General features: G+C 43.7%; 1 pseudogene; it reads left to right on the forward strand.

Annotated features, from left to right (window-relative positions):
• The first annotated feature begins 9,193 nt into the window (after positions 1-9,193).
• LOC142205750 (U2 spliceosomal RNA) lies at positions 9,194-9,280 on the forward strand (annotated as a pseudogene).
• The last annotated feature ends 16,576 nt before the right edge of the window (positions 9,281-25,856 follow it).

Below are 25,856 nucleotides of genomic sequence, written 5' to 3' on the forward strand. Positions count from 1 at the left end.
CTACTAAGGACTCTCAACCTTTACATTTCACGTCCCTAAGCAATCATTGCTGTTAGTTTTTAGCACCCAGTATGCTGCAAGTGGTTGGGATAGAGACACGGGCCGCCCAGAGAGCCTAATTAACATGTTGGGTGCTGACACTAACACCCCTTGCTCAGGAACCGTGGGGGCTGGAGAAAGATTCCAACTATGCCAAATCAGTGAAGGATGCAAAGAGTTGGAGGTCGTGATAGGTCATCTTTAAGTCTAAAAATACTGGTTTATAACTGTATCAGAAAGAACAGTCAAATGTGTTTTTACTACAATTGGATTTCTATAAAGAAAAAACAAATCGCAAAGGAAATGTATCACCAATACTGTTTCCAACGAAATCCAAAATTTACTCTCTTCCAATCTGTTTACTATATTTTTTTACATTTTTAAAACTGTTTTCTGTACATGTATATATGGGCTGCCATATAACGGTATTCAGAATTATAGCTGCCATATGTACTATAGACGCTAAAGTCTGGAGATGTTCATTGAGGTCTATGGAAGAGTTTTCTAGACCTAGTCTGTGACCTGCATAGAGGTCATTGTGCAGGGAGAGGGAGCAGATAAGCTGTGACTGTCACCAGATATGAATGATGGCCCATATGTTATCTGTATATAGATAATATCTGTCATTATAAGGTGTCCTGATAATGAGGTGACTGCTGAAGAGATCTGCTACAGAAGGGCAAGTGTTTAATGGCTGGAGAGAGAACTGGAGAAAAAAATAAAATAAAAAAATAAAATATTTTAAAAAAATCACCAAAGCAATATGTATAATTTTAAAAACTTGAATACCTTGATGAAAAATTAGGTCACTTTCTCATGACACACTTTCTTTAAGACTTATATGGATAGTACAATCTAGTGAATGGAGTTTTTACAAAACCCCATTAACATATAGTGGATTTTACACTGCAGAGGCCTACCCTGTTTGCAGTGCAGAGTTGCATATATTGCTCATGAATCGAATTGTCCCTTTTTATTAGGAAGTGATTTACTAATAAAGCTGTGTGTAACGATACGGTCAGCCTCCATTTATATACTGCTACTCTATGTGACAGGGGAAGCAAAGCACATGCAAAGTGAGATCTCCTGAGACTGTCGTGAAGTCTCGACTGGTTGGTGTATATACAGGGAGCATTGATGGCAGGAAATATTCGTCATGTGTAGTCGTATGGAATTGGAGGCGCAATTCGGTGTAGTACAGGTTATGTAGGATCCCTCTATATGGCAGTGAGCATTAGCCCTCACGCAGATTTTTTTGGCGAGGAAAAAATCTGCTTCAGGAATTAGAAAATGGTTTTTGGAGCGTTTTTTGAGGCTTTTTTTTTTTTTTAGGTTTTTTTTTTTTTTTTTCCCTCCAGCTCAGTGTATGTACCTTGAAAAAAGGTTTTTGACAATTCCTCGCCCAAATCCATGAAGTAAAAGGACCAATAAATCAGATATTGAATCTGATAATCAGGAAATGCGCTCTCCTCAAAGGTTGGAAAATACGGTTTTATTGGAATTAAAACTCGCACAACGCGTTTTGGGCGTCTGACCACGCCCTTCCTCAGGTGCAACAGTTTTTCCTCTGTTGTTTTGCATGCGATAAACCCAGGGGCTCCAGAACCAGCACTCAGCTTTCTAGTTATTCCGCCTCATCCCTCCTTAGTTTCACCTGTATCTAAGGTGAAACTAAGGAGGGATGAGGCGGAACAACTAGAAAGCTGAGTGCTGGTTCTGGAGCCCCTGGGTTTATCGCATGCAAAACAACAGAGGAAAAACTGTTGCACCTGAGGAAGGGCGTGGTCAGACGCCCAAAACGCGTTGTGCGAGTTTTAATTCCAATAAAACCGTATTTTCCAACCTTTGAGGAGAGCGCATTTCCTGATTATCAGATTCAATATCTGATTTATTGGTCCTTTTACTTCACTATTGTACGCCTGCAAGGTGGTAGGATTATTGCTGCTCTATTCAACCACTTGATCACCGCATGCACAGAGTTGTGACTTGGGTTCACAACTCCTCAAGGTGAGCGTCATTCCTTTGTTATAAACATCTCCTCTTTTTTTAAATTACTACACTACGGTTTGCTCGGTGTCTGTTGTTCTATTTTTGTCTTCGCCCAAATCCATGACGTGGACTTTCCGCCTCCCATTGACTGCGTTGGATATTGCATGAGGATTCCGCCTGAAGAAAGCTTTTTTCCGCTAGTGGAAAAATTCCACGAGTGGAAAAATAAAGCTAGCGAAACCTAAGGAACTCTATGGGGAGGTGTTTTGTCCACAAGGATTCTGACGCGGGTTCAACGTAAAAATCAGCACCCATAAACTCCATGTGAATGGACCCTAGTCATTACAATTGAGAGGGTACATATTCCCACAATTATTTCGAGGGTAGAATCACATGGATTTTCTATGTCCTTTCACTTTCTATGAATAGACTCTGGTGACTAATTCACATGCAGGAAATCCAGGGTTCAAATGAGCTATGTCTGACTCAATGAATAGAAAGGGACATCTTTATTGTCACTGACACTGGAGAATGTCACCTCATGATTCAGGCGCACACTGCAGATGCGGGAAGTGAATGACCGTCACTCGGAGACTCCAGGCCTCGCTTCATTAGGTTGTGTCAGAAATTAAGAGACTTATGTCATTGAGAGCGGCTGGTGACAAGTCACAGCTAACTGTAGAGTGATATCTTCCAGAGATTGCTAGTTTACTGCCACATTTCCAAACCCTATGACCACATATCTAAAGGATGAGAAAATAATCTTTTATACACCCCTCCTCCGTATTAAAATTGTAACAACGAGAAGGGAAAGTCTCAGAATTATGGAAATCGCCGGATTGAAAGACATGTTAATGATATGCAAATGATAAGACTGTAGAAGTGAAATATTCAGAAGAGCTCAATTTATTCAGTGTTTATTCATGCCTCGGCATGTTCTCATTGAGGTTATTAATGGTTGTCTGAGGAATGTTATATAGCAAGATGGCTGCGGGAAATGATGTCACAGATGTGCTCAATGGGAAATCAGTCTGGAGATGCTACAAACCATGGTCACATGTTTAGACCTCAGCTATTCATTCAAGTCATAAAAAAAAGTGTCTAAGGCCACAGCAAAAGAGCGTTGGAAAACTGCAGTGGCAACGCATTGCCGTCTTTCCCGCAGTGTTTTTTACAGAAAGTCTGCAGAGGTTTCCTCTGCGGACTTTCTGCTTCCATTATACTGTAAGCCAATGACTGGTAATGGAGGGGGTGTACATCTCACCCAGACTACGCAGGTGGGTGAGATGAGAAAACTCCAGAAGGAACGTTTGTTCTCAGCAGACAACTTTCGTCTGCTGAGCATCTTGGTAAATGCTCAGTATTGGGCTGGGTTTTTAGGAATGGCAGGTAGGTTGTTAGTGGGACCTGTCATTCCACCCCCCTCCAGTCCACACTTTGGGGATGTTCCGGCAGTGACTCAGCTGCAGAGAGTCTACTCATCAAGTAGGCTTAAGAAGTTGTTACAGCAGCAGACTTTGGGCAGAGCTTGGCTGGAGAACCAAAGAGAGAGGTCATATTTTTGGAGTTGTGTCTTGAATGATTCTACTGGCTTTTGGATGTCTGTTACTCTAGGTGAGGTAACCTATTCTATGTTTAGTTAGAGCCTAGCCAGGCAGGGATTTATTTTTGTATTGTTTCCTTTTGTTGTTGCACTACCTTTTTGAGTGAAAATAAAACTCTACCTTTGTCTTGGACTAAAGAAACTGGACTTGTGTGTCTATGCCACCCCACCTAGCAACCCCAGACCCGGACTATACTTATATGGAAACCGCCGGCATTTCCGTAGATATAATTGACATGTCGCGGTTTTCAAAACAGCGACAGTTTTTGGAAAGCGCAGCATGTCCACTGCACGTATCTTTCCGCAATGTGTGAATTCCATTCACTTTATAGTGACTGTAAAATGTGGCAGTTTTTTTAAAAAAATGTAGATTGTGAGCCCTACATAGAGCTCACAATGTACATTTTTCCCTATCAGTATGTCTTTGGAATATGGGATGGAAATCCATGCAAACACGGGGAGAACATACAAACTCCTTGCAGATGGTTTTTTGCCATTGGCAGGATTCGAACCAAGGACTCCAGCGCTGCAAGGCTGCAGTGCTAACCACTGAGCCACTGTGTGGCCCCAATGTGGCAGTTTTTGAGGTGCATCACTTTTTTTTTTCATTGCGTTCACTTTCTTCCCTTATTAGACTTATTGGGAAAAGCTGCAGTTTCTTAGTTAATCCTGTTTTGCATTACACTCAGTGGCGTAACTACCACCATAGCAGCGGTAGCAGCTGCCACAGGGCCCGGGACATTAGGGGCCCGGTAACAGCTGCTACTGCTGCTATCATTATGCTCGGAGGTCTTTTCGGACCCCCGAGTATAATGATCGGGGCCCCCTGTTGGTGGAATACTTTCCACCAACAGGGGGCCCCGAAGCTGCTGCAACGGAGACACAGGAGCTGCAGGTCTGGCTCCTGTCAGCGCTGCAGGACGCTCCCCCTCCCTTGCCCCTCCCTTTCTCTGCTGTCCTCTGCCCACCAATGAGAGGAGGAGGCGGGGCTTATCCCTGCCGAGCTCCTGCACAGAAGAGAAAAGGAAGAAGCTGCTCCAGGAAAATGAAACTGAAGATACACAGGTACGTACTGGGGTTACTTATTACTATCAGGCATTTGGGGGGATTACTTGTGTTTTAGTAACTCCATGTGCCTCATAGTAATAGCAGTTAACCCCATCATCTCCCTCACATTAACCCCTGTTTGCCTCACCATAAGAGTTACTGATATGTGAGACATATGGGGGTAATAGTAATGAAGATACTTTATTATTACCTCCATGTCTCTCACATATCAGTAACTCTTATGTGAGGTACACAAGGCTTAATGTGAGGGACATGATAGGGTTAACTGTTATTAATATGAGGCACATGGAGTTACTAAATTGTAATGCACAGGACCAGATTTTTTTTTATCCACAATTTGTCCTGGTATAGCGGTCAGCGGTGACAGTATTTAGTCCTGTAGGGGCCACTAAGGGACATAATACTGTGTGCAGGGGCCACTATGGGACATAATACTGTGTGCAGGGGCCACTATTGGGTATAATACTGTGTGCAGGGGCCACTAAGGGACATAATACTGTGTGCAGGGGACACTATGGGACATAATAGAGCGCGCAGGAATGCGTAGGAGGGACTCGGTCGAGATCTTCGGTGTCGGGGGGGCCCCATGTCAAAAGTTCGCCACGGGGCCCCGCCATTCCTAGTTACGCCACTGATTACACTGTATGGCTGTATAATGTTTTCTATAAAGATAATATTGAGTATTAATTTCCAAGACAGGCATAGTTAGAGATCATAGTTATAATAAGTGTTCATGTCCCCCAAAACAGGGTCTTGGAGACGTCCTCCCATCTTTCCTGTCTTTACTCAATTCCAGGCAACTTCTCCTGAACATCTCTGAACCACGCATGAAATCTGGGAGAGAGCAAAAGGTTCTGAGGAAATGGTTCCCCAGGGAAATGAAGGTTCATATTTGGTGTCTCTGTATTTCACAATACACTATGACAGAGCTCAGGAAAAAGTCACAGGTTCTTCTATTTATGTCCCTCGGAAAATCCACATGGATACTGGCCATTCTTAAAGGTATACCCTCATAATCAGGGGCGTAACTTGAGAGGGTGCAGTTGCATCAGGGCCCAGGAGACTTAGGGGGCCCATAAGCACTGGCATCAGTATTGGATCGTAGCTTCCATCTGGCCCATAAACCAAGGAGAGCCACAGATTACCTTAACCACACTAAGGGCCCCTTCACATGGTGTAAGCATGCGACTCATTACTCCGTGTGAATGCCCCCTTAACCTAACCCTCCATATAATTTGGTGCTGTGTATAACACACATTTCAGCCCTTTTTAGTAATCTTAGAGGAGTAATTGGTAAAAGTTTCTATCTACTATGGGTCTGAGTCCCAGTCAAATAATTTTTTTCTTTTTTTTTTTCTTTTTTTTTTTGTAAAATATTTTGCAAAAGTCATGTTATGACTGTGAATAGACCCTAAGGGCTCGCTCACATCTACGCCCGGTCTCCATTCTGCAGGTTTCCGTTTCCTGCACAAAACAGAGCAGGAGACAGAAAGCTGCAGGACTCTTTCATGCCCATTCATTTGAATGGGTTTGAAAAGTGTCCGACCGTGAGCGCCGGTGAGTGTTTTATGCTCTCCACTGCGAAACTGGGTTTTTTAAACCGGACACAGAGTCGGACATGCAGTATTCTGTGTCTGGTTTAAAAAAAACCAGTTTTGCGGCGGAGAACATAAAACGCTCACTGGCACACACGGCCGGACCCGGTCTGACAGCTTTCCATCTTCTGCATGCAGAAGACGGAAAGCTCAGAACGGATTTCGGGTGCTAGTGTGATCCCAGCATTACTCTTCCTTCTCTAGTGTAATGTTATTTGTAATTTCCATGTGACTTCTGTACAGTGTTATGTAATATTCTTGGCATTACCTTATCTTGCATCATTCTGGAATGTGGGGTGAGGAAATGAGAAATGCCACAATCCTAAATCCTCCTACATGGTTTCCCAGCACAAAAGTTTTGGGTCTACACAGCAATAACCGATTCTTTTAAGTACAAGTTGCGACAAGACTTTATTTTTAAGCTTTGATGTGATGAACAAAACCTCTCTAGGCAGAAGAAGATATAAAGGGAATGTGTCTCCAGGTTTGGGGCCCTGAGCATGTGTTGGTAGCTGCCGGAGAAGTACCTGGTGGACAGGACTGGGGTTATCCGGTTTGTACTCCAGCTGTATAAGGATGTGATCCTGGGTGAGGATCCCCCAAACCTGATGACACCTTCCCTATAAAGTGTGTGGTGCCCTCTGGGCTGGGGCTTTGCTAGACTTTCAAAACACCTGGGACACTTTGGGGCCAATGGTTCTTTAGCGGAGAAGGATGATGGACCATGCGGAGATGGGTTGGATTATATGTGACATCCATAGGTTTGTGTCCTACTTTAGCTGCAAATACAAATAGTTTGGTTTATAATATTCAAGTACTGACTAAATATTACCGTTGTGCAAAGGCTAAATAATACCTCTACACCAGCGTTTCCCAAACTTTGAGTCGTGGAGCACTGTTCAGGACAGAAATTCTGTTCTTGATAATCACAACATCCAGATTTTAACTTTTTAACCTAAGGGTGCATTCACACTGAGTAAACGCTAGCTTATTTTGTAGAGTAAAATTACACTTGTAAATTTTGCTATCCCATTGACTTCAATGACATTTTACAGGCGTATTTTTACAGGCGTATTTTTTACAGGCGTATTTTTTACAGGCGTATTTTTACACTTGTAAAAAAATATCATTGAAGTCAATGGGATAGCAAAATTTACAAGTGTAATTTTACTCTACAAAATAAGCTAGCGTTTACTCAGTGTGAATGCACCCTAATATTTGAACATTCCTGTTGGATGTTGAAGCCGTTGCTCCTATGGGAGGGTCTGTGTCAGTGGTATTAACTGCTTTTCTGAAGGATCCAGTTTTTAACCAGTGATTCATTGCTGAACACCCAAATTCAACTGTGAAGTGTTAATCCGCCGGCCACTTATATATTCTTGTTGTACGACTCAGCCATTCACCTTACACTAGGACTAGGACAGGACTTGTTTGACAAGGCTATTTAGACTGAGTTCACACATTATTTATGATTTGATTGTAGTTCTTTTTGCAGTCTATGCTTCTCAATATTGCAGGAAAAATGTGGTGTGAATAGATCCTCAGGGCCAAAGTAGTTAACCTTTCTTAGACACATGAGACTTCCTTTTCCAGTTTGTGCCTTTCCTTTGTAGATGCACTTTCTATATCTATGGAGTTCTGGAGAAAGTATGTGATTCTTTACTACCCAGCTACAAAGACTCATGAAGACTTATGCAGTATAAGGGTCACTATGGTGGTGTTGGAACACGGGGTTAAATTCCCTCTCCTAGTAGTTCACTTGTTTTCCTAGTACTTACGTGGTTTCCTTCTAGTCCCAAAACAGATGACTTGCCTTCCGCTGAAACTGTCATTCATGTATGAGCATGGATTCCCTTGCATGGGAAATTACATGGTATGTCCCACTGGGACGGGGAGGTAAGACTGAGAATCTACATAAAGCATTACATCACAAGAGTAAATGAAATAAAAATGCAAGTTGTGATTCAGCTTTATGGTTGTCTTTAAGGGCCAGTAATTTGGCAACTGAATAAATGTAGCTCTGTCAGTTATATGTAGTTACATTTATAGACGTTTGAAGGCAACGATAAGGCTGATGTTAACTTATGGTTACTACATACACATAGGTAATAGTGTGTCCCTCCGCCTCAAATTCCGGACCAAAAAACTCCATCTGAACTCAGCCTTAAAGGGGGTTGTCCCATAACAAGGATCCTATCTATACTGCTAGTTTATGTGGATATAAGACTTTTCCTAAATACATTGCTTTATCAAAACTGCTTTATTGGCCGCTATCTTAATTTATTCACTTCATTGTTGACACTGGCCCTTGGGATTATCTGCTCATTTGTCAAGTGAGGTAGCTGCCTACTCTGGGGGGGGAGGGGCTGATAAGGGGGAGGGGGAAGGTGAGAGCTTTGGGATTACTGTGCTGTCTATCTTCAGCTTTTCCACTTATCAGCCAGTTTAATTGAATTTGGCTGATAAGGGCTGAGATAAGGAGTCAGTTACCGCTGTATGTAATGCAAGCTGACTGAAATCCAGCTCTGCTACATCTGTTTCCACATCAGCATCATACTGTGGATCATAGCAGATAGCAGAGCAAGTGAAACCCTGCCCACCAATGTACGAGAAATCCAGGAAGTAAAGAGAGTACAGAGCCTTCAGGCTGCAGGACAAGAGTTATGGGAATACCCCTTTAAGGGTCCAGCGTAAATAAATTTCTTTAATCTGCTATATACCGTAGCTTTTTCTGTTTCCATTTACAAAGAAAATGTATACTTTGTAAGTGTTGAGTCCCCTACTGACCTCCTCTTACTGGTTAAATTATAATGTAGCCCTACTGGGTATAATGTAGTGTTACTGTGAAAACCCTCTCAAACTTACAATGTAGCCTTAGCATATAATACTGGTGATAATAATCTCTTCTCGGCCTTTTGGCTAAGATCAAGTGTAGTATAATACTGGTGATAATACTGTTACAATATAGACTTACCGTAAACCCGCTGCAGGTAATACGGTTTACTGTCAGGAGATGATTATAAGAGCAAAATAAGAACACAGTCTTGTCATCGCCTCACCCCAGGAACATTATTAAAAGCATGCCAGTAAGGGAATAAACACCAATAAAGTGCAATTGTTCTACAGTCAGAACAACAGGAGCTATATAGGAGATTACAGAGACATGGTATTATGGAAGAAACCACAGTGATGGGTAATACCTAGGTTATATATAATTTATGTGCAAAATTTTAAAAAAAGGTTCCTATGAGGACTGATACGTGGTGTACTGCTTTTCCAATAAAAGGAGACATTTTCCATCTATACAAGTTGCTGGCAGACCGGATTGTTTTTTTCTATTGGGAACCCGCTATGCTGGACAGGGGTTTCTGCTGTGCAATTAATAGGATGATGCCCAGATTTGCTGGTGTGTGTGTGTGTGTGTGTGTGTGTGTGTGTGTGTGTGTGTGTATAGGCTGCCGTTCCAATAATGGAACTCTAGGCATAAATGGGTTAATGTTACACAATATTTCTTTGGTTTTTAACAGCATTTAAAATGGCACGCTGAGCGGAGTATCATCGCGTGGACATGAATGTTCCCCAACTGATTGAACAAGTGAGTCCACGTCAAGTTTTTTTTTTTTTTTCTATAAAATTTCCCCATAATTTAACAATGTGTAAACAACTTTTTATTAAGACTTTGTCATAGGGAATCCTCTCTACCATACTTAACTGCATAAACATTCCCGTCTTGAGTCATTGCTTTTTTTTTAATTAATTTTTAAAATCTATTTGTGTTCTTTTTCTTCTTCTGTAATGCAGGTTCATTCACACCCATTTCTCTGGAACAAAACTGTTGCTTCATATGTGGACAAGCATGCCAGGCTGGATGTATGTCAAGGACTGTATCCGGATTGGGATGACTTGGTTGCAGAGGAGAAGGATCACACTGGTGAGTTAAAATTTTCCATACATGTTTGCAAAAGTTTTTTTTTTGTTTAATCAGACTTAATTTTTGAAATTGTAAACAATATTGAATAACTTTATATTGCTTTAACAGCGAACGATATCTAAAGCCGGTAGAAGAGTATATGGGACCGGTTCATGAAGGAGATCTGTAAGGCTAAGAAAAGTGGGTCCTCTCCATCTAAACATAAGATCACCAACTACAAGACGCTTCTGTTCCTTCTGCCCAGCAGGGGACAGCAACCATAAGTATTTATAATTTAAATTATACCCAATGTTTTTATTATTATTATTATTTGTATTGTTTTTAGTTATATTTTGTTGTTTTTTCAAACAGAACCTCTGTGACTTATTGGAACCAGAGTCTGTTGCTCCACAAGAGAAACAGGAGCAGTAGGAGTGTGATCCCACTCCATCTACATCTCCGACTGTCCTTCATGAACTGCAGGAGGAGTCTGATGAACCTGTGTCTCCATCTAATGTGTACCGTATATACTCGAGTATAAGCCGACCTGAATATAAGCCGACCCCCCTAAGTTTACCACAAAAAACTGGGAAAACTTATTGACTCGAGTATAAGCCTAGGGGGGAAATGCAGCAGCTACTGGTAATTTTTCAAAAATTAAAATGGTCGGAGATTTTGGGTGCCGTAGTTGCTGGGTGCTAGGGAAGTGGAGGGGGTGTTTCGGTTGTGTCTGCCCCTTCCCTGAGCTTGAGGACTGGGTTTTTTTTTCCCCCACTTGGAATTCAGCCTGGCTGAATATAGGGTATCTGCAGTGCTCCTATTAACCCCTTCCCGACAGAACAGGAGCACTGCAGATCCCCTATATTCAGTAGACCGGGCACTTTCAGACACACGGATACCTAATGTGTTTGTGTTTCACAGTCATTTTCTACTTTTATATGTATTCTAGGGAAAGGAGGGATTTAGAACTTTATTTTATTTTTAGCTTCTTTTTTTTTTTTCACTATATTATGGGAGATTCTTTACACCAGATATCTGCTGGCTGGTGCAAGTTCATATTGGCATAAAATAATGTTTTATAAACTGTAAAAATTGCTCCCAAATTTATATCAGTATTAATTCACATTATATTTGTCCTAAGTTCCTGCAGTGCAGTCTCGTACTGCATCATACTGTATTGTGTGTATGGTGATAAAGGGCACTGACAATTTTTGTCAATGGAAATTCCAGTTGGTTGGGGCAGTCTGCTCCTGTCAGTCTTGTGTGTCCTCTTCCTGAGCCTTTCTCACATTACACCCTCTTACAAGGCTTACCGCTTTCTTATGTATGACTGCTTGTCTTTTCCATACGTTTGCTTTCTGGGCTAATTTTACCAGCTCACAACTGAAAAGGATTTCACTTCTATATTTAACAAGAGGTTTCACACGGCAATAAATTACCCTGAACTGTAAGTGTTATGATTACATAGAGAAACACTGTGTAGTAATACATGTAGCATTGTACATGTAGCATGTACAGGCCATATGAGCGACAAACATGATCTCAAGTGAGCTGTGAATTAAAAGCGCCCCCCGTAGGGGGATGGATAGGATAGGTCATGAAAAGTATTTAGGCTAAGGCCCCACGTAACATCCCGCAGCAAAAAAGTTCTGTGGGTAAAACCGGGTCAGCAACATATCACAGTCTTTCCCACAGCGCTTATTCACAGAAAGTCTGCAAAGTTTTCTTCTGCATACTATCTGCTTCAATTCTACCTATACAGAAACTGCCAGTGAGTCACAAAAAAAGCAAAAGGATGCCGTAAAAATGAAGCCCGTAAGAAAGTCCGTAAGAAAGTTTTTCTTTGTTTCCACCTCATTCCAAATTTCTGTCCAACTTTCCAGTTAATTGTACTGAATAGTAAATGATACCATTATGAAGTACAAATTACATACCTCGCAAATTTTGAAAAACGGAAAGAGGGACAAAATGTGCACCTCTGCAAATTTAGCCCTATCCATTTTTTACGTTGGCTCCGCCCATTCTAATTCATTTTTCATGTGCCCCCGCACAGTATAATCCTCCTACAGTCACCTGTACATTATATGTCCCCACATTATAATGTCCCCATCCAACTGCCCTGAGTTCCTCTCCTGGTGCCCCAGTGAAACTGGAGTAGCTGGACAGGGAACATTAAACAGTGGGGGTAGTTGGAGGGGGGCCATAAATTAATGGCAGCTAGAACGGGACAAGAAACTGGGGGCAACTAGAGGCAAACAGATCCCCCTCCAGCTACTTCCATGGTTTAATGTCCTCCTCCATTGACCCCCATTGTTTAATGTACCCCTCCAGTTTGTCCCCATTTTAATGTCCCTCTTAACCCCCCAGTTTAATTTCCACCTTCATCTGTCCCCAGTTTAATATCCCCCTTCATCTGCCCCCAGTGTAATGTCCTCCCCCCATGTCTGCCCCCAGTTTAATGTCTCCCCTTTGTCTGCTCTCATTTTGATGTCCCCTCCTTTCTCTGCCCCCAGTTTCATGTCCCCCCTCCATCTCTGCCCCCAGTATAATAACCTCCCTCCATCTATGCCCCCAGTATAATGTTCCCCTTCCATCTCTGCCCCCATTATAATGTTTCCCCTCCATCTCTGCCCCTAGTATAACGTTCCCCTTCCATCTCTGCCCCGGGTTACTGTTCATAACATAAAAACACTGATACTCACCTTTCCTCGACCCCCTGCCATTCTTTCTGCAATCTCAGCTTCAGTGCTGAGCTCCGACTCCGGGCACGATGTGATGACGTCACTCACATCGCGCCCAGAGCGGAGCTCAGCGCTGAAACAGGAGATATATGCCTGCATCCTTCAATACTGTATTCAACTCATCTGCGTCCTCCAGACGCAGATGAGTTGAAACCGGGACATACATCCCGCCGACCGGGACTGTGGGACATGACCCTGAATTCGGGAATATCCGGCAGAATCCGAGACAGTTGGGACATATGAAAATTGTCCTGCAAAAACTAAGTCCTCATATGGCTCATAACAGTCATCTCACATCATGTGATTAAGGCCTGTGTCCTGCTGCAGTGAGGGGAATGCACAAGTCTATCACAGGCTGTTCAGGAGGTCACTACATGGAGGGCAAGGGTAAAATGATCATAAAGATTGCTAATCTACCAGAAAAACATAGTTACCAGAAAATTTCTGTAGGTATACTGAGGCAGATGAGCCTCAGTGGGGGAGAAGGAAGGGTTTGCAGAACAATCGGTTTACCCATAGTATTGTGTTCTTTTTGCCAGGGCTGTTTACACAGCAGACACACACACACTTTGATGCATTGTTCACACACTGCAGTACATGTCTCCATCGTTATATAATTTACCCGCCATTAACTTGTCCTTATAGCCTTACAATATACTCCATATTGACAGAAGCCATAAGCTCTCAGGTGACCGCGCTATCACCTGCAGAGTAAATATTTGACCCCAATCTAATAGACTGTTGTTGGCAGATAGTGAGAGTAGAACAAATATCCCGGTGGTGCTATTAGCGGTGTCCAGCCTGTCTCTCTATGTGTACATTGGCTGCAGGCCGCCTTCTTTATCAGTCCGCTGTTGCACAAATGGGTTGAAATTAGAGGACTGGTGATAAGTGAGTAGAAGATAATATTGCCAAAATCACAAGGCAGGTAACTCCAGTAACAAGACGTAATGGAGCATGTTACGTCAGAAGGGCTGTCTACAAAGAGAAAGCAAGGTTTAACTGTAAAGGGAGTCTACCACCTCGCCCAAGTACCGTCCACTGCCTCCACCATGTTACATTGATAAATAATTCTCCTCTGTTACGTATGCCACTGTCGTAGATTTGGAGGAAAACAATTTTGAAGTCTTCTACAAATAAGGCAGTTGGTGCACTGGGGGCGGGCCTTCCTGCTCAGACTATTACTGTCTCCTGCCAGTTGGTGCACTGGGGGCGGTCCTTCCTGCTCAGACCTTTACTGTCTCCTGCCATTGGTGCACTTGGGGGGGAAGGCCTTCCTGCTCAGACCTTTACTGTCTCCTGCTAGTTGGTGCACTAGGGGCAGTCCTTCCTGCTCAGACCTTTACTGTCTCCTGCCATTGGTGCACTTGGGGGGGGGAAGGCCTTCCTGCTCAGACCTTTACTGTCTCCTGCTAGTTGGTGCACTAGGGGCAGTCCTTCCTGCTCAGACCTTTACTGTCTCCTGCTAGTTGGTGCACTAGGGGCGGGCCTTCCTGCTCAGACTATTACTGTCTCCTGCTAGTTGGTGCACTGGGGGAAGGCCTTCCTGCTCAGACCTTTACTGTCTCCTGCCAGTTGGTGCACTGGGGGCGGTCCTTCCTGCTCAGACCTTTACTGTCTCCTGCCATTGGTGCACTTGGGGGGGAAGGCCTTCCTGCTCAGACCTTTACTGTCTCCTGCTAGTTGGTGCACTAGGGGCAGTCCTTCCTGCTCAGACCTTTACTGTCTCCTGCTAGTTGGTGCACTGGGGGTGAGCCTTCCTGCTTAGATCTTTTCTGTCTCCTGACAGTTGTTGCATTGCGGGCAGACATGCCTGCTTACACCTTTTCCCGTCTCCTGCCAGTCTTATTACTGTGCTGTGACAAGTTATTCAGCTGTGTGTCCATCATATGACCATGGACTTGAAGTAAACCAAATGAATGACAGCAAGCAGAGATCTAGAAAACCACAAGGGATTGATAGAAAAAGTATATTGTAAAATTGTACAACTTATCATACAAAAATAATGTTTCTCAATATTGGTCTGAAACTGGACAATCCCTTTAAGTAGTTCAGATGTAAAACACTGAAAGATAGGGCAATGACAATACGTACAGAATCCATAGGGGTTATGGTCATGTTCTATTTTGGTAGTGGGCTCTGTGTGACTGTGTGTAACAATAACAGCCATGGATAAGCATTGTCACAGTAAAACAACTGGGTGCAATATCCAATTCATACAGGAATCACACGGCACATTGCACACAGGGCATTCTATGTAGGGTGGCTTATGCATCCACCTTTTACAAAAGAATGGGACAGTAATTTTCCAAGAATCCCAAGGTCAAAGGACATACATGATTTCAGTCAGCACATTTTTCTCTCTAATCGTTTCATCCATGGTTGACTTTACGCACGAGATCCATGTTTATGCAGTATGATGTATCGGCCATACCGTGCTTTATATATAGACTTTTTGTCATCGGACCTTTTGAGTGTTGCTATCCTTTACTGCGGCAGTCCTTTGTGACCCATATACAGTATCCCGATGCTTGCTTTAGCCAAACATTGTCTCTAAAATTCCATTGACTTATTTCTTCATAGAACTTTCTAGTCCTGTTGATATTTTGGTACAGCTTGTCCTTCCTTCATGTCTGGCTATCATATCCATAAGACTGGTAAAGTCCACCACGTTACACAAGGCTTGTGCAGGATTAAGACAAACCATGGCTGACATTATCTAGATGGGTCTCTCTAAGGATGAACTGCTTTGGCGATCAGGGTCATATTGAACTACTAACATAGTGAGCCCATGCTATGACACCGAACAGTTAAGTTTGTTTGTTTTAGTTTTTTTGGGGCAGAACCAGTAAAAAACAAAACAAAAAAACAGATCTGTTGATTCATTTACATCAGTTTTCATGCTGTTTTTGTAAAAAAAAATAAAATACAAAAAAAATACAAACCTGCCTTTTATTTGCTGGATGGACTAGCTGAGATATCAGTTTTTTGCTCGTTGTTTAAAAAAAATATAAAAATTTGGTGATAAAACAGGCTCATGGGACAGTCACATGACACATACGTTGTGGTCTAGGGCTGAAAAGTTGACCGGTTGCCAAATATCCAGTAGACTTGGATTTTAAGAAACAGTCTAGTTGTGGTCAGTTTATGACACATGTTGGAGCGATGCCACACTGATCGTCATTAGATACAATGAGACATTGCAGCCTGTGTTATGAGACCAAAGTTGACCCAGCCTTCGCAATCTTTCCAAGACCCTTATCTGATTCCTCACCTCTTGGTGACCAATAATACAGGTACTCTGGACAGTGAAGTCATGTATAGAGCAAAGAGATGGTGTGATGAAAGAAGCCCACTTGTGTATGTATCATTACTGGATTAGGGCGGGTTCACACATACACGGAAACCCGAAAGCGGAGATCGGGCGCAGGTGTGAATCCACCCTTATATTGTTTATGTATATATCATTAGTGAATATTGTGTGTATGTATAATACATTGGCATGTGTCTATACAAGTAATGTTGGGGGAGGGGGGTTCAAAGGTGGTCACAAGACCTGATTTATTGTTAGGGCAGGTTTATTGCTTTTCAATCTATTGGGCAGTTAGCATAAAAGAGAGGTAGTGACTAGACAGCAACCTCAGTCATCTGCAGGGTATCCATATTTCCAAAATGCAGATGAAACAGTCATTTCCCAGCTTTCCAAAACTTTGAAATAGGAAGGAGGAGTAAGTCTGTATCTCGCACTGGGCCTGTGATTGTTCTACCATCTCAGCAGCTCGCTGGGACGCCATATAATGAGCGTGTTGTTAGTGTCGATGATCCGCCTGCTCCGATGTTTTGGCTGCTCAATCCCCCTGAGCTCCGCTTGAGGAGAAGTCTGTGACTTCTGGCTACCTTCATAGCTCTTGTTGTTTTAGAATTTTGCAACAAATAAGATTTTCTTTTTTCCAGCATGTTTAAAATTCAGAAACTGCCTATTTGGATTAAAGGGGCTGCCTGGAGCAGATCAGATAATATGCAAATATTCTCAGGGTATCTGTATGTTTACATACAGAAATAACAGGGTAGCTTCATCAGCAATCTCCAATTTTAATAAGTATACTCTCCAAGTTTAATATAGTATATGAACATAAATTCATAATGGTCGTGAAGTCATGTCAATTACCGGGATAAAAAGTAGCCTATGTGTTAATCAAGGTTACGAACTATGTGCCATATTTCATCCAAATCCGTTCAGCTGTTTTTGCGTGATTGAGTAACAAACACACAAATATCCAAACCTTCACATTTATAATAATAGGATTTATAATATTAATAGGATAGGATAAAAGATAGGGATAAAGAAAGACCCAAACTTCTGCAATTGGTTAAACTACTGCAGCGTGGTATCTTATCAAAGAAAACAACAAAAATTAAGTGAAAGTGATTGGAAAAAGAATATTTTCCAGTGACTTTTCATTGTTTTTTGCTGTCTTCTTTGATAAGCTATCATTCTGCAGCAATCTTACCAATTACTGTAGTCCGGGTTAGCGCTTCCATATCTGTACGTATATATTCTACCTAGGAGTAATGAGACAATACGATTTCTTTTCATGCCATCTTATTGTTTTCAGTGTAGCATTGCGTCTGCATCTGTGAACATATAAATTCACCCAAATGGAGGATACAGTACATCACCTTGGATTCACTGTGATGTGAATGCTCCGTAAGCACTTTCAAGGTTGCACACTGTAGATCTTAAGATGCTTTATGGCCCCAGGAGAAATTCATGCATCTCTGGTTCTGACAATATAGTATTCACATCATCGGGTATACTGTATTCAGTCATCGTGCTTAGTTCTCCTATATAGATTTATTACTGGCATTAAGATTAAACTCTTTCATCTGTTATATATGCCTAGGAAAGTATTAAATGTTATGTTTATTTCTAGGTATAAGGAGCTGAAGTAGGTAGGATTAAAGGTGTTGTCCTATCTGGAGAACCCTTCCGTAGAATAATGCTGCCCGGGGATGTTCAGTGCCAGGTTAGCTTCTCTAACCCCTGACCACTAGCTGTTATAACCAGTGGGCACTCACAATGCTCTCATAATTCAGTTTCACATGTGGGGCTGTAGCGTCAGAGTCAATTTTGGGTAGACTTGGAAAAGTTTGGATTCCAAATATAATGAATATTTTTTTATTATTAATTTAGACAATTATGAATATAATTATTAAATTCATGTATAATTTATTACATATTTGCATTCTGAGTGACCGTGGTGGTCAACCATTTATGAATGAATCAGTCGGTGGTTTGGCCTATCGACAAAGCCATGATTACATGGAACCCAATAGAAAGCATCGGCAGTCCTAAAATATTAAAATGTTTAGAGTTCATAACTCACTGCATATGGGGAGGGGTCCTGAGCCGTGAATGGAAATATGGACAAATGTAAGAATCAGAGTACATATAGCAATGGCTAAATTCTGACTGGGTGAGATCACCTCCCAAACAGCAGGTCTTCTTGGATGTTCTAGATATACAGTGGGTAGTACTTTCCAAAAGCGATCTAAGGAAGGAAATCTTGTGAATTGGTGTACCGGGTATGGTTGCCCAAGCCTCACTGTGTGTCCTAAATGACTCAAATGCTGCTACTGTCTTTGTGAAAACCATATAACCAGAAACCATATAACCCCTTGAGAGGTCTTTTGGAGTCCATTGCTTGATGGATCTGAGCTGTTTAGTGGCTTAAAAGGGACCTATGAAATATTGGGTTTAATATTATGGCCGATTGATGTATATCAGATGCCCATAGACGGGTGTCATCTGAGTGCATCCTGCTGTAAAATGCTCCTCAGCCTACACACTCAATCTGAGATCAATTTGTGCGCCATGAATGGAGACGTCTTTGAACCCTCTTTCACAGTCTACTTAGGCAGAATGTAACAGATTGAAGTAACATATCCTGAGAGTGAATGAGGTGCTGACTACCATTCAGAACAATGGAGTCCTGAGCATAATCCTTATTACTAAAGTTTGTGTGTTTGGATGTTTGTTCCGCTATCACGCCGTAACACCCGAATGAATTTCAATCAAATTTCGCACATACCTAGAATGCCACCCGGAAAAGAACATAGGTGCCTCACAATCCCCGTATATTACCAGGTTTGCCGACCACGAGCACCGAATTCACAGTCCGTGTAGGCTGCAGGGCCTGAGCTGACGTCACCACGTCAGACGTGGGGCTCTGATTGGACCAGGTCACTGTGGGGGCTGAGCTATAGAACTATAATCCAGCTGCACACTGACATGAAGAACATGGCGTGCTGCATGCCGAGAGCTGCACATGCCGGCATCGCTGGAGCCAGGTGTGCGGCGTAGACTGGTGAGTCTGCCGGGGGTACGGAAGGGTTAGACGTAACAGTGACTTAACTCCTGCAACTACCTGTGCCGCACGCTGTGCATGACTGCCGCAGCTGCGCAGCGCAGTCTGACAACTGTGGAAGGGGCCTCAGGGTTGGAGGGAGTGAGCGAGCGAGCAAGTGAGGGAATGGAGGAGCGGGTAGGGAAAAAAGTTGGGTGGCTAGGGGTGAGGGGAGGGGAAGTGGGTCGGAGGGGCGTAAGGTAGGGGTCCCAAGACAGAGGCGGGGGGTCCGGGGCGGCACTGCAGGGAGTGAGGGAGCCGCAGACAAAGTCGTGAGTATAGCTAGTACAAAATATGTGAGACTCGGGCAGTACAATGTGATCTGGCTCTGCCTGGCTGAGTACAGTGTACACCGGGACCTTTGGATCACCTTTTTGCGTATACTTTCTGAACTGAACATGTTCTCCACAATATAAGAATGTGATAATGTGTAGGTGGGGTACAACATATATTTATTCTTTACATACTGTACCTGCTTAGGCCGCACCCTGAACACACATACTTGGCGCCAAGTGCTGGCACAAATCCTCTAGGAGTCCAATAATACATTTAACTCTCTGTTATTACTACTTACATTCAACCCTGGATTAAGGTTTTATTCTATTTTGCTTTTTTTATTTTTAACAAATTTATTAAGTATCATTGGTGTCCTCTTGTGCAGTCTATGGGTAGTCACATAGGTTTGTGTCCATTGCATTTTGTTTGCTACATGAAGCAGAGATGAATTTATCATACAGAACTTTTAGGCTGCCTGCATGAGGAAAGCAAGACTGGCTTTAGATGAATTTCTGTGTAAAATTGCAGATGATATACTATGATATCAAGATGTATTTTTCAGAGAACCAAATTTGTCTACTGTTACAGTTCTATCCTGTAGGGTACTCACCAGATCGCATAATCCGTGATCGGTGGTGGCTGGAGTTGTCCAGGAAATACACTTTTTCCTCAAGTCAGGGGAAGGTGAAATATAATAAATAAAACCTACTTACCTGTCCTTGGTGCTCTGGGGTCCCATGATGCTCTCCAGTCCACAGTGCCCTGGTACTTGTTCTGGAGAAAGTCCTTGCTATACATGACTGCTGAGGCTAATCAGCGGCCTAAGAAAAGGACTTAAAGAGGACCTTTCACCATATCTGGGCACAGGCAGTGTTATATACTGCCAGAAAGCTGACAGTGCGCTGAATTCAGCGCACTGTCGGATTTCCCGATCCGTGCCCGGTGTAAAGCGCTATCGGTCCCGGTACCGTAGCGCTTTACAGTCAGAAGGGCGTTTCTGACCATTAGCCAGGAACGTCCTTCTGCCTCGCGGCGCCTATCGCGCTGTGCTGTGGAGCGGGGAGGAACGCCCCCTTCCTCTCCTGATAATGCTAGTCTACGGACAAGCTGTGTGAGCAGAGGGAGGGGGCGTTCCTCCCCGCTCCACAGCACAGCGCGATTGGCGCCGCGAGGCAGAAGGACGTTCCTGGCTAATGGTCAGAAACGCCCTTCTGACCATAGAAGAGCTACGGTACCGGGCCGTAAGCTCTTCACACCGGGCACAGATCGGGAAAGCCGACAGTGCGCTGAATTCAGCGCACTGTCAGCTTTCTGGCAGTATATAGAACTGCCTGTGCCCAAAAGTGGTGAAAGGTCCTCTTTAAGACATCACAGGTGACGTATACAATGCCCCATTTCCTTTCCTTAGGTCACGTGTGGCAAAGACAGCCCTGGGATGCTGTGGGACCAGACAGTGGCCTGAGCGAACACTATTTGAAACAGCCGTTTCGAATAGCACGCTCCCATAGAAATGAATGGAAGCAGACAGCACGCAGACTTTGCCGGCGGCCAGCCGCTTAACCCCCCGCGTGCCGGCTATGTCCATTCATTTCTATGGGAGCGTGCTATTCGAAACGGCTGTTTCGAATAGTGTTCGCTCATTTCTTGTAGCCATAGTTGGAACTGGAGATCAGAGATGTCAGGACATAGACAGGTATAACCCTAGGACCACTTCCACACTATACCACAAGGACAAGTCGTCTAAACTGAAGACCTAGTGGTTAGATGGTGAAAAGATCTATAAATACATCTCACTTGAAAATTCTATTTAAAATGATTCCTGACATTTTCTGTTGAATAAAGCCACAACATTCTAAAAAAAAAAAAAAGCAATTGAATTCTCCATTCAGAAACCAGACGTCAATATGACAACACAATATAGCCCACGATTAAAAAAAATTCTAAACAAAAAACTGATAAACTGCATTCTGTTTTGTGCAGGGCTTGTGGGGATGAGGCATGACCAGTGGCCTAAGTACCACCGTAGTGGGTGCCATAACCTTAGGGGGCACGGTGGGCCACTGTTGTGTTTCTTTTTTTTGTTTTTTTTTTTTAATAGGCCATTACCTGCTGGTAATGGGCCTTATTTACTTACCGATCTCAGTTGCTCCTCACGGCCGTCTCTGCTTCCCCGTCTGCCCTCCAGGGGCCCCATGCATCCCATATCACGTTGCTGGGAACCTCTGGAAGAAAGAATAGGAAGTGGAGGCAGCCGCAAGAGTATTTGTTGGGCCCCAGAGCAAACACACAATTTTTGCAATGACCACTGCAGGGGCCACTATGGGACATAATACTGTATATAGGAGCCACTGTGGAATATAATACTGTGTAGAGGGGCCACTATGTGACATTACACTGTGTGGATGGGCTGCTATGGGACATTATACTGGGAGGAGGGAATACTATACTATCTGGAGGCTTGTGTGTGCAAATGGGGTATTATATTATGTGGAGGCCAAGAAATTATTTCATCTGCCCGGCACTTCTCAGATCAGGCTATGCCATTTTCCTCAATTTGGTCTTTGAGTCTCATCTGTCAGCATATCACATAGCTCAGGAACCTGGTAAAATTAGTAAAATAGTGTTTTAGCTCTGTCCTTCGTGGGGCATTACCTGAGCAGGTAGTAGTATGAGGCTAACCTGGGGTGCAGTCTAAGGGAGTCCTTGGTTTCACCCTTCAAGCCCTTGATGAAATTACGCCCTTAGCTTCCTGAGTAATTTGTAGGTCACAGGTTCCTAGGATAGTCTGTGACTGGTGGTAGGTGCACTACATAAACAATCAAACAAAGTAAATGCTGGTGTTTATAGAAAGGCTGGAGCCAAATTTCAAGAGACAATAATAGCATATGGCAGACAAACTAAGAACACTGCTCTGGGTCGGAATTCAGGAATGTGGACTGACCATTGGTACAGTCTGTGCAGCTGTAAACGGGCCCAATAGGTCAGGGGGCCCTATATCCTTACCAGCAGCTTTCTATGGTCTATTAGATTGCGGGTAAATGCCTAAACTGGATTGTTAGAGAGAAGTAAGGGAGTGCACTATGCTGAAATACTGTAAAACAAGGGGTCTATAACTGTTGTTGCAAAGGGGGCCCTCAGTTATTTGTGTCCGGCCCTTTTGTGATCGGAAGTCAGTGATCATATATAGTACTAGCTATAACCCACGACTTCGTCGGCGGCTGATGCCTGCGCAAACCACCTGCAGCGTGGGCTGTTGGCTCCAACGCCCCTCTAGTTGTGGCCAGAGCGGGCCTGCCCCCAGTATCTTGTCCCCTCCCCCATCTCGGCCCCCAGTATTTTGTCCCCCCCATCTCGGCCCCCAGTATTTTGTCCCCCCCATCTCTGCCCCAGTATGTTGTCCCCCCCTATCTCTGCCCCCATTATCTCCCCCCCTTCTCTGCCCCCAGCTTCATGTCCCCCCATCTCTGCTCCCAATTTCTTCCCCCCCATCTCTGCTCCCAATTTCTTCCCCCCCATCTCTGCTCCCAATTTCTTTCCCCCCATCTCTGCCCCCAGATTCATGTCCCCCATCTCTGCCCCCAGATTCATGTCCCCCATCTCTGCCCCAGATTCATGTCCCCCCCATCTCTGCCCCCAGTATCTTGTCCCCCCATCTCTGCCCCCAGTATCTTGTCTCCCTCCATCTCTGCCCCCAGCGTCATGTCCCCCCTTCTCTGCCCCCAGTTCATTTCATGTGCCCCCACCCCCTACATCGTCCCCCGTGTAGTAGCACTCACCTTTGTCTCTCTCCTCTGCTCCCTCTGCTGGCTGCCTGCACACACTTCTCGTGCTGCTCCCTGTGGCGTTTATGTAGCATAGCAGGCCCGGCGTCATAGCAACCTGACGACGGAGCTCGCTGTGCTTCATACAGGACACAGGCAGCAGCACGGGAAGTGTGTGGAGCGGAGGAGAGAGACAAAGGTGAGTGCTACTACACAGGGGACGATGTAGGGGGGGGGGAACCAAAGCTGGGGACCTGGGGAAACCGACCTGGGGACAACTCCTCCCCCCTGGGATCCCCCCCCCGGAACACCCCCTCCCCCCGCTGCACTGATCTGTATGTGTAGTGTCGGGTGCAGCAGCCTCCTCTGCGATGTGTGTAGGCAGCGTGGTATAGCTGGGGCTCCGGGACCCTGTGGGCGGCCGCCATCTTCCTCACTGTGTCCCTGGTGAATCGCCACACCCACATTGAGTCCCCAACCTATGGTGCCGCAGTCCTCGCTCTATAGCCCGCCCACAGCCTGCCATGCACCAATAGGAGGAGCGTGGACAGACCAGCGCTGGCAGAATGCCAGCTTCTACAGCCGAGCCCGGAGTTGAGTGACCCACATTTAAAGTAGCCTATTGTACTTTCGTGGGAAATATGTAGGTGTGAAATCCATTCAGCCGTTTGGCTGTGATTGAGGAACAAACATCCAAACATCCAAACACACAAACCCACAAACTCACAAACATTCACCTTTATAATATTAATAGGATAATAAGTAGACTACATCTTAGAAAAAAGCCTTCAGGTACAATGCAAAACAATAAATTATAGGTAAAAACTAGTAACGGCCATAAAAATTTGTGAGAATACAACATTGAAGGTCGAAGTAACATGGCAATGTATGGGACCTTATGGGAGCTCTGACGTTTGCACAGCGCAGAAGAATAAGGACTGATGTGATGATGTGTCTTGACTAGCTCCATGAATGAACACTATCCATAGTATATGAGGCCTGACTGACTAGTGCACACAAACAAAGGGCCAGGTAAGCTGACACTAGATATGGATAGCGTCTAGGGGAAGTCTTTAATTAGAAGTCTGGGTGGCAATGTGCGCCGCATCACGTCTGCTCGGCTGGAGAAAGCTGCTCTATTTCCTAGGCACTTCACATGAAGGGTTGTGCTTTCACACTAAGCTCTCATTAAATTTCACTGCTTTTTACGAAGCTTTGTAAGCCCTAGTGGAGACATTTCTGAGATATAGCATTAGGCTCTAAAGTACTACTTGAGTCCAATTTATTAAGGAAATCCATCACTCGCTCATCTTGTATAAAGTCATACATACAATCCACAAAAACAAAAAAGGGGCACCAAGCGGCACATAGATTCGTTCGTGAATCTGATTTGAAAAAATTGCGCTCCCACCATGAAAGTTGAGTTAACGGCTTCAACAGAAAAACTTGAACACAACGCGTTTCGGGCATTATAAATCGTCCTTCCTCAGGTGTGATAGTTTTCCACCACTGGGTCAGATGCGTCATCTGGGTCACGCATCTGACCCAGCAGTGGAAAACTATTACACCTGAGGAAGGGCGATTTATAATGCCTGAAATGCATTGTGTTCAAGTTTTTCTGTTAATAAAGCCCTTAACTCAACTTTCATGCTGGGAGCACAGTTCCTTCAAACCAGACTCGCAAACGAAACTGTGTGCCGATCCTTTTGTTCATACATACAATCCACGCATAAAAAGCTAAGTACAAGTCAACACGTTTCAGCCCCAAGTTGCCAAAATGCAGCAGATAAAAAAAAAAAAAGCAGCGTTTTACAGTAGCAGCAAAGTGAATACTGGCTAATTGAAAAAAAAAAAAAAAATGCAGCAAAAACGCATTGAAAAATGCTGCGTAAAAAAAAAAGGAATTTGCTCCTTGCGCCACCTATTGAAAGGTAGTCCCCTGTAGATTAATACCTGTTTTTCCAAAGAAACGTAATGTTGTAATCTGGGTATAATAGCCAAACCAGGCAGTGACTGGGAACCTCTTCCTTCTGGAGGAGTTAACTTTCTATAGGTGGCACTAGGAGCAAATTCCTCTTTTTCAACAGTGAGGTCTTATTTGTATTCTTTACCCAGAATTCTTAGTAAGGTAAGCATGATCTAATAAGACCTTATAAGGCTGAGGCCCCACATTGCAGAAACGCAGCTTTTTTTGTTGCGGATTTTGGCTCAAAAAACTGCAACAAAGTCAAGAATGGCTACAAAAGGAATAGGAAAGATCTAGGAACTTCTTATACTTCTTCCTTCTGCTTAATCCAATCCTGGCTTTGGCTCAAAAAACTGCAGCAAATTATTCAACAAAAAAAGATGCGTTTCCGCAACGTGAGGCTTTAGCCTAATAGTCTATCCCTAATAAGAGTCATTATCCCTTCTGAACATATAGAACGTATGAAATCTAAACAATATAAAACATAAAGAATGTACATGA

The sequence above is a fragment of the Leptodactylus fuscus genome, chromosome 5 (genome assembly GCF_031893055.1).
Source record: "Leptodactylus fuscus isolate aLepFus1 chromosome 5, aLepFus1.hap2, whole genome shotgun sequence".
NCBI classification, from domain to species: domain Eukaryota; kingdom Metazoa; phylum Chordata; class Amphibia; order Anura; family Leptodactylidae; genus Leptodactylus; species Leptodactylus fuscus.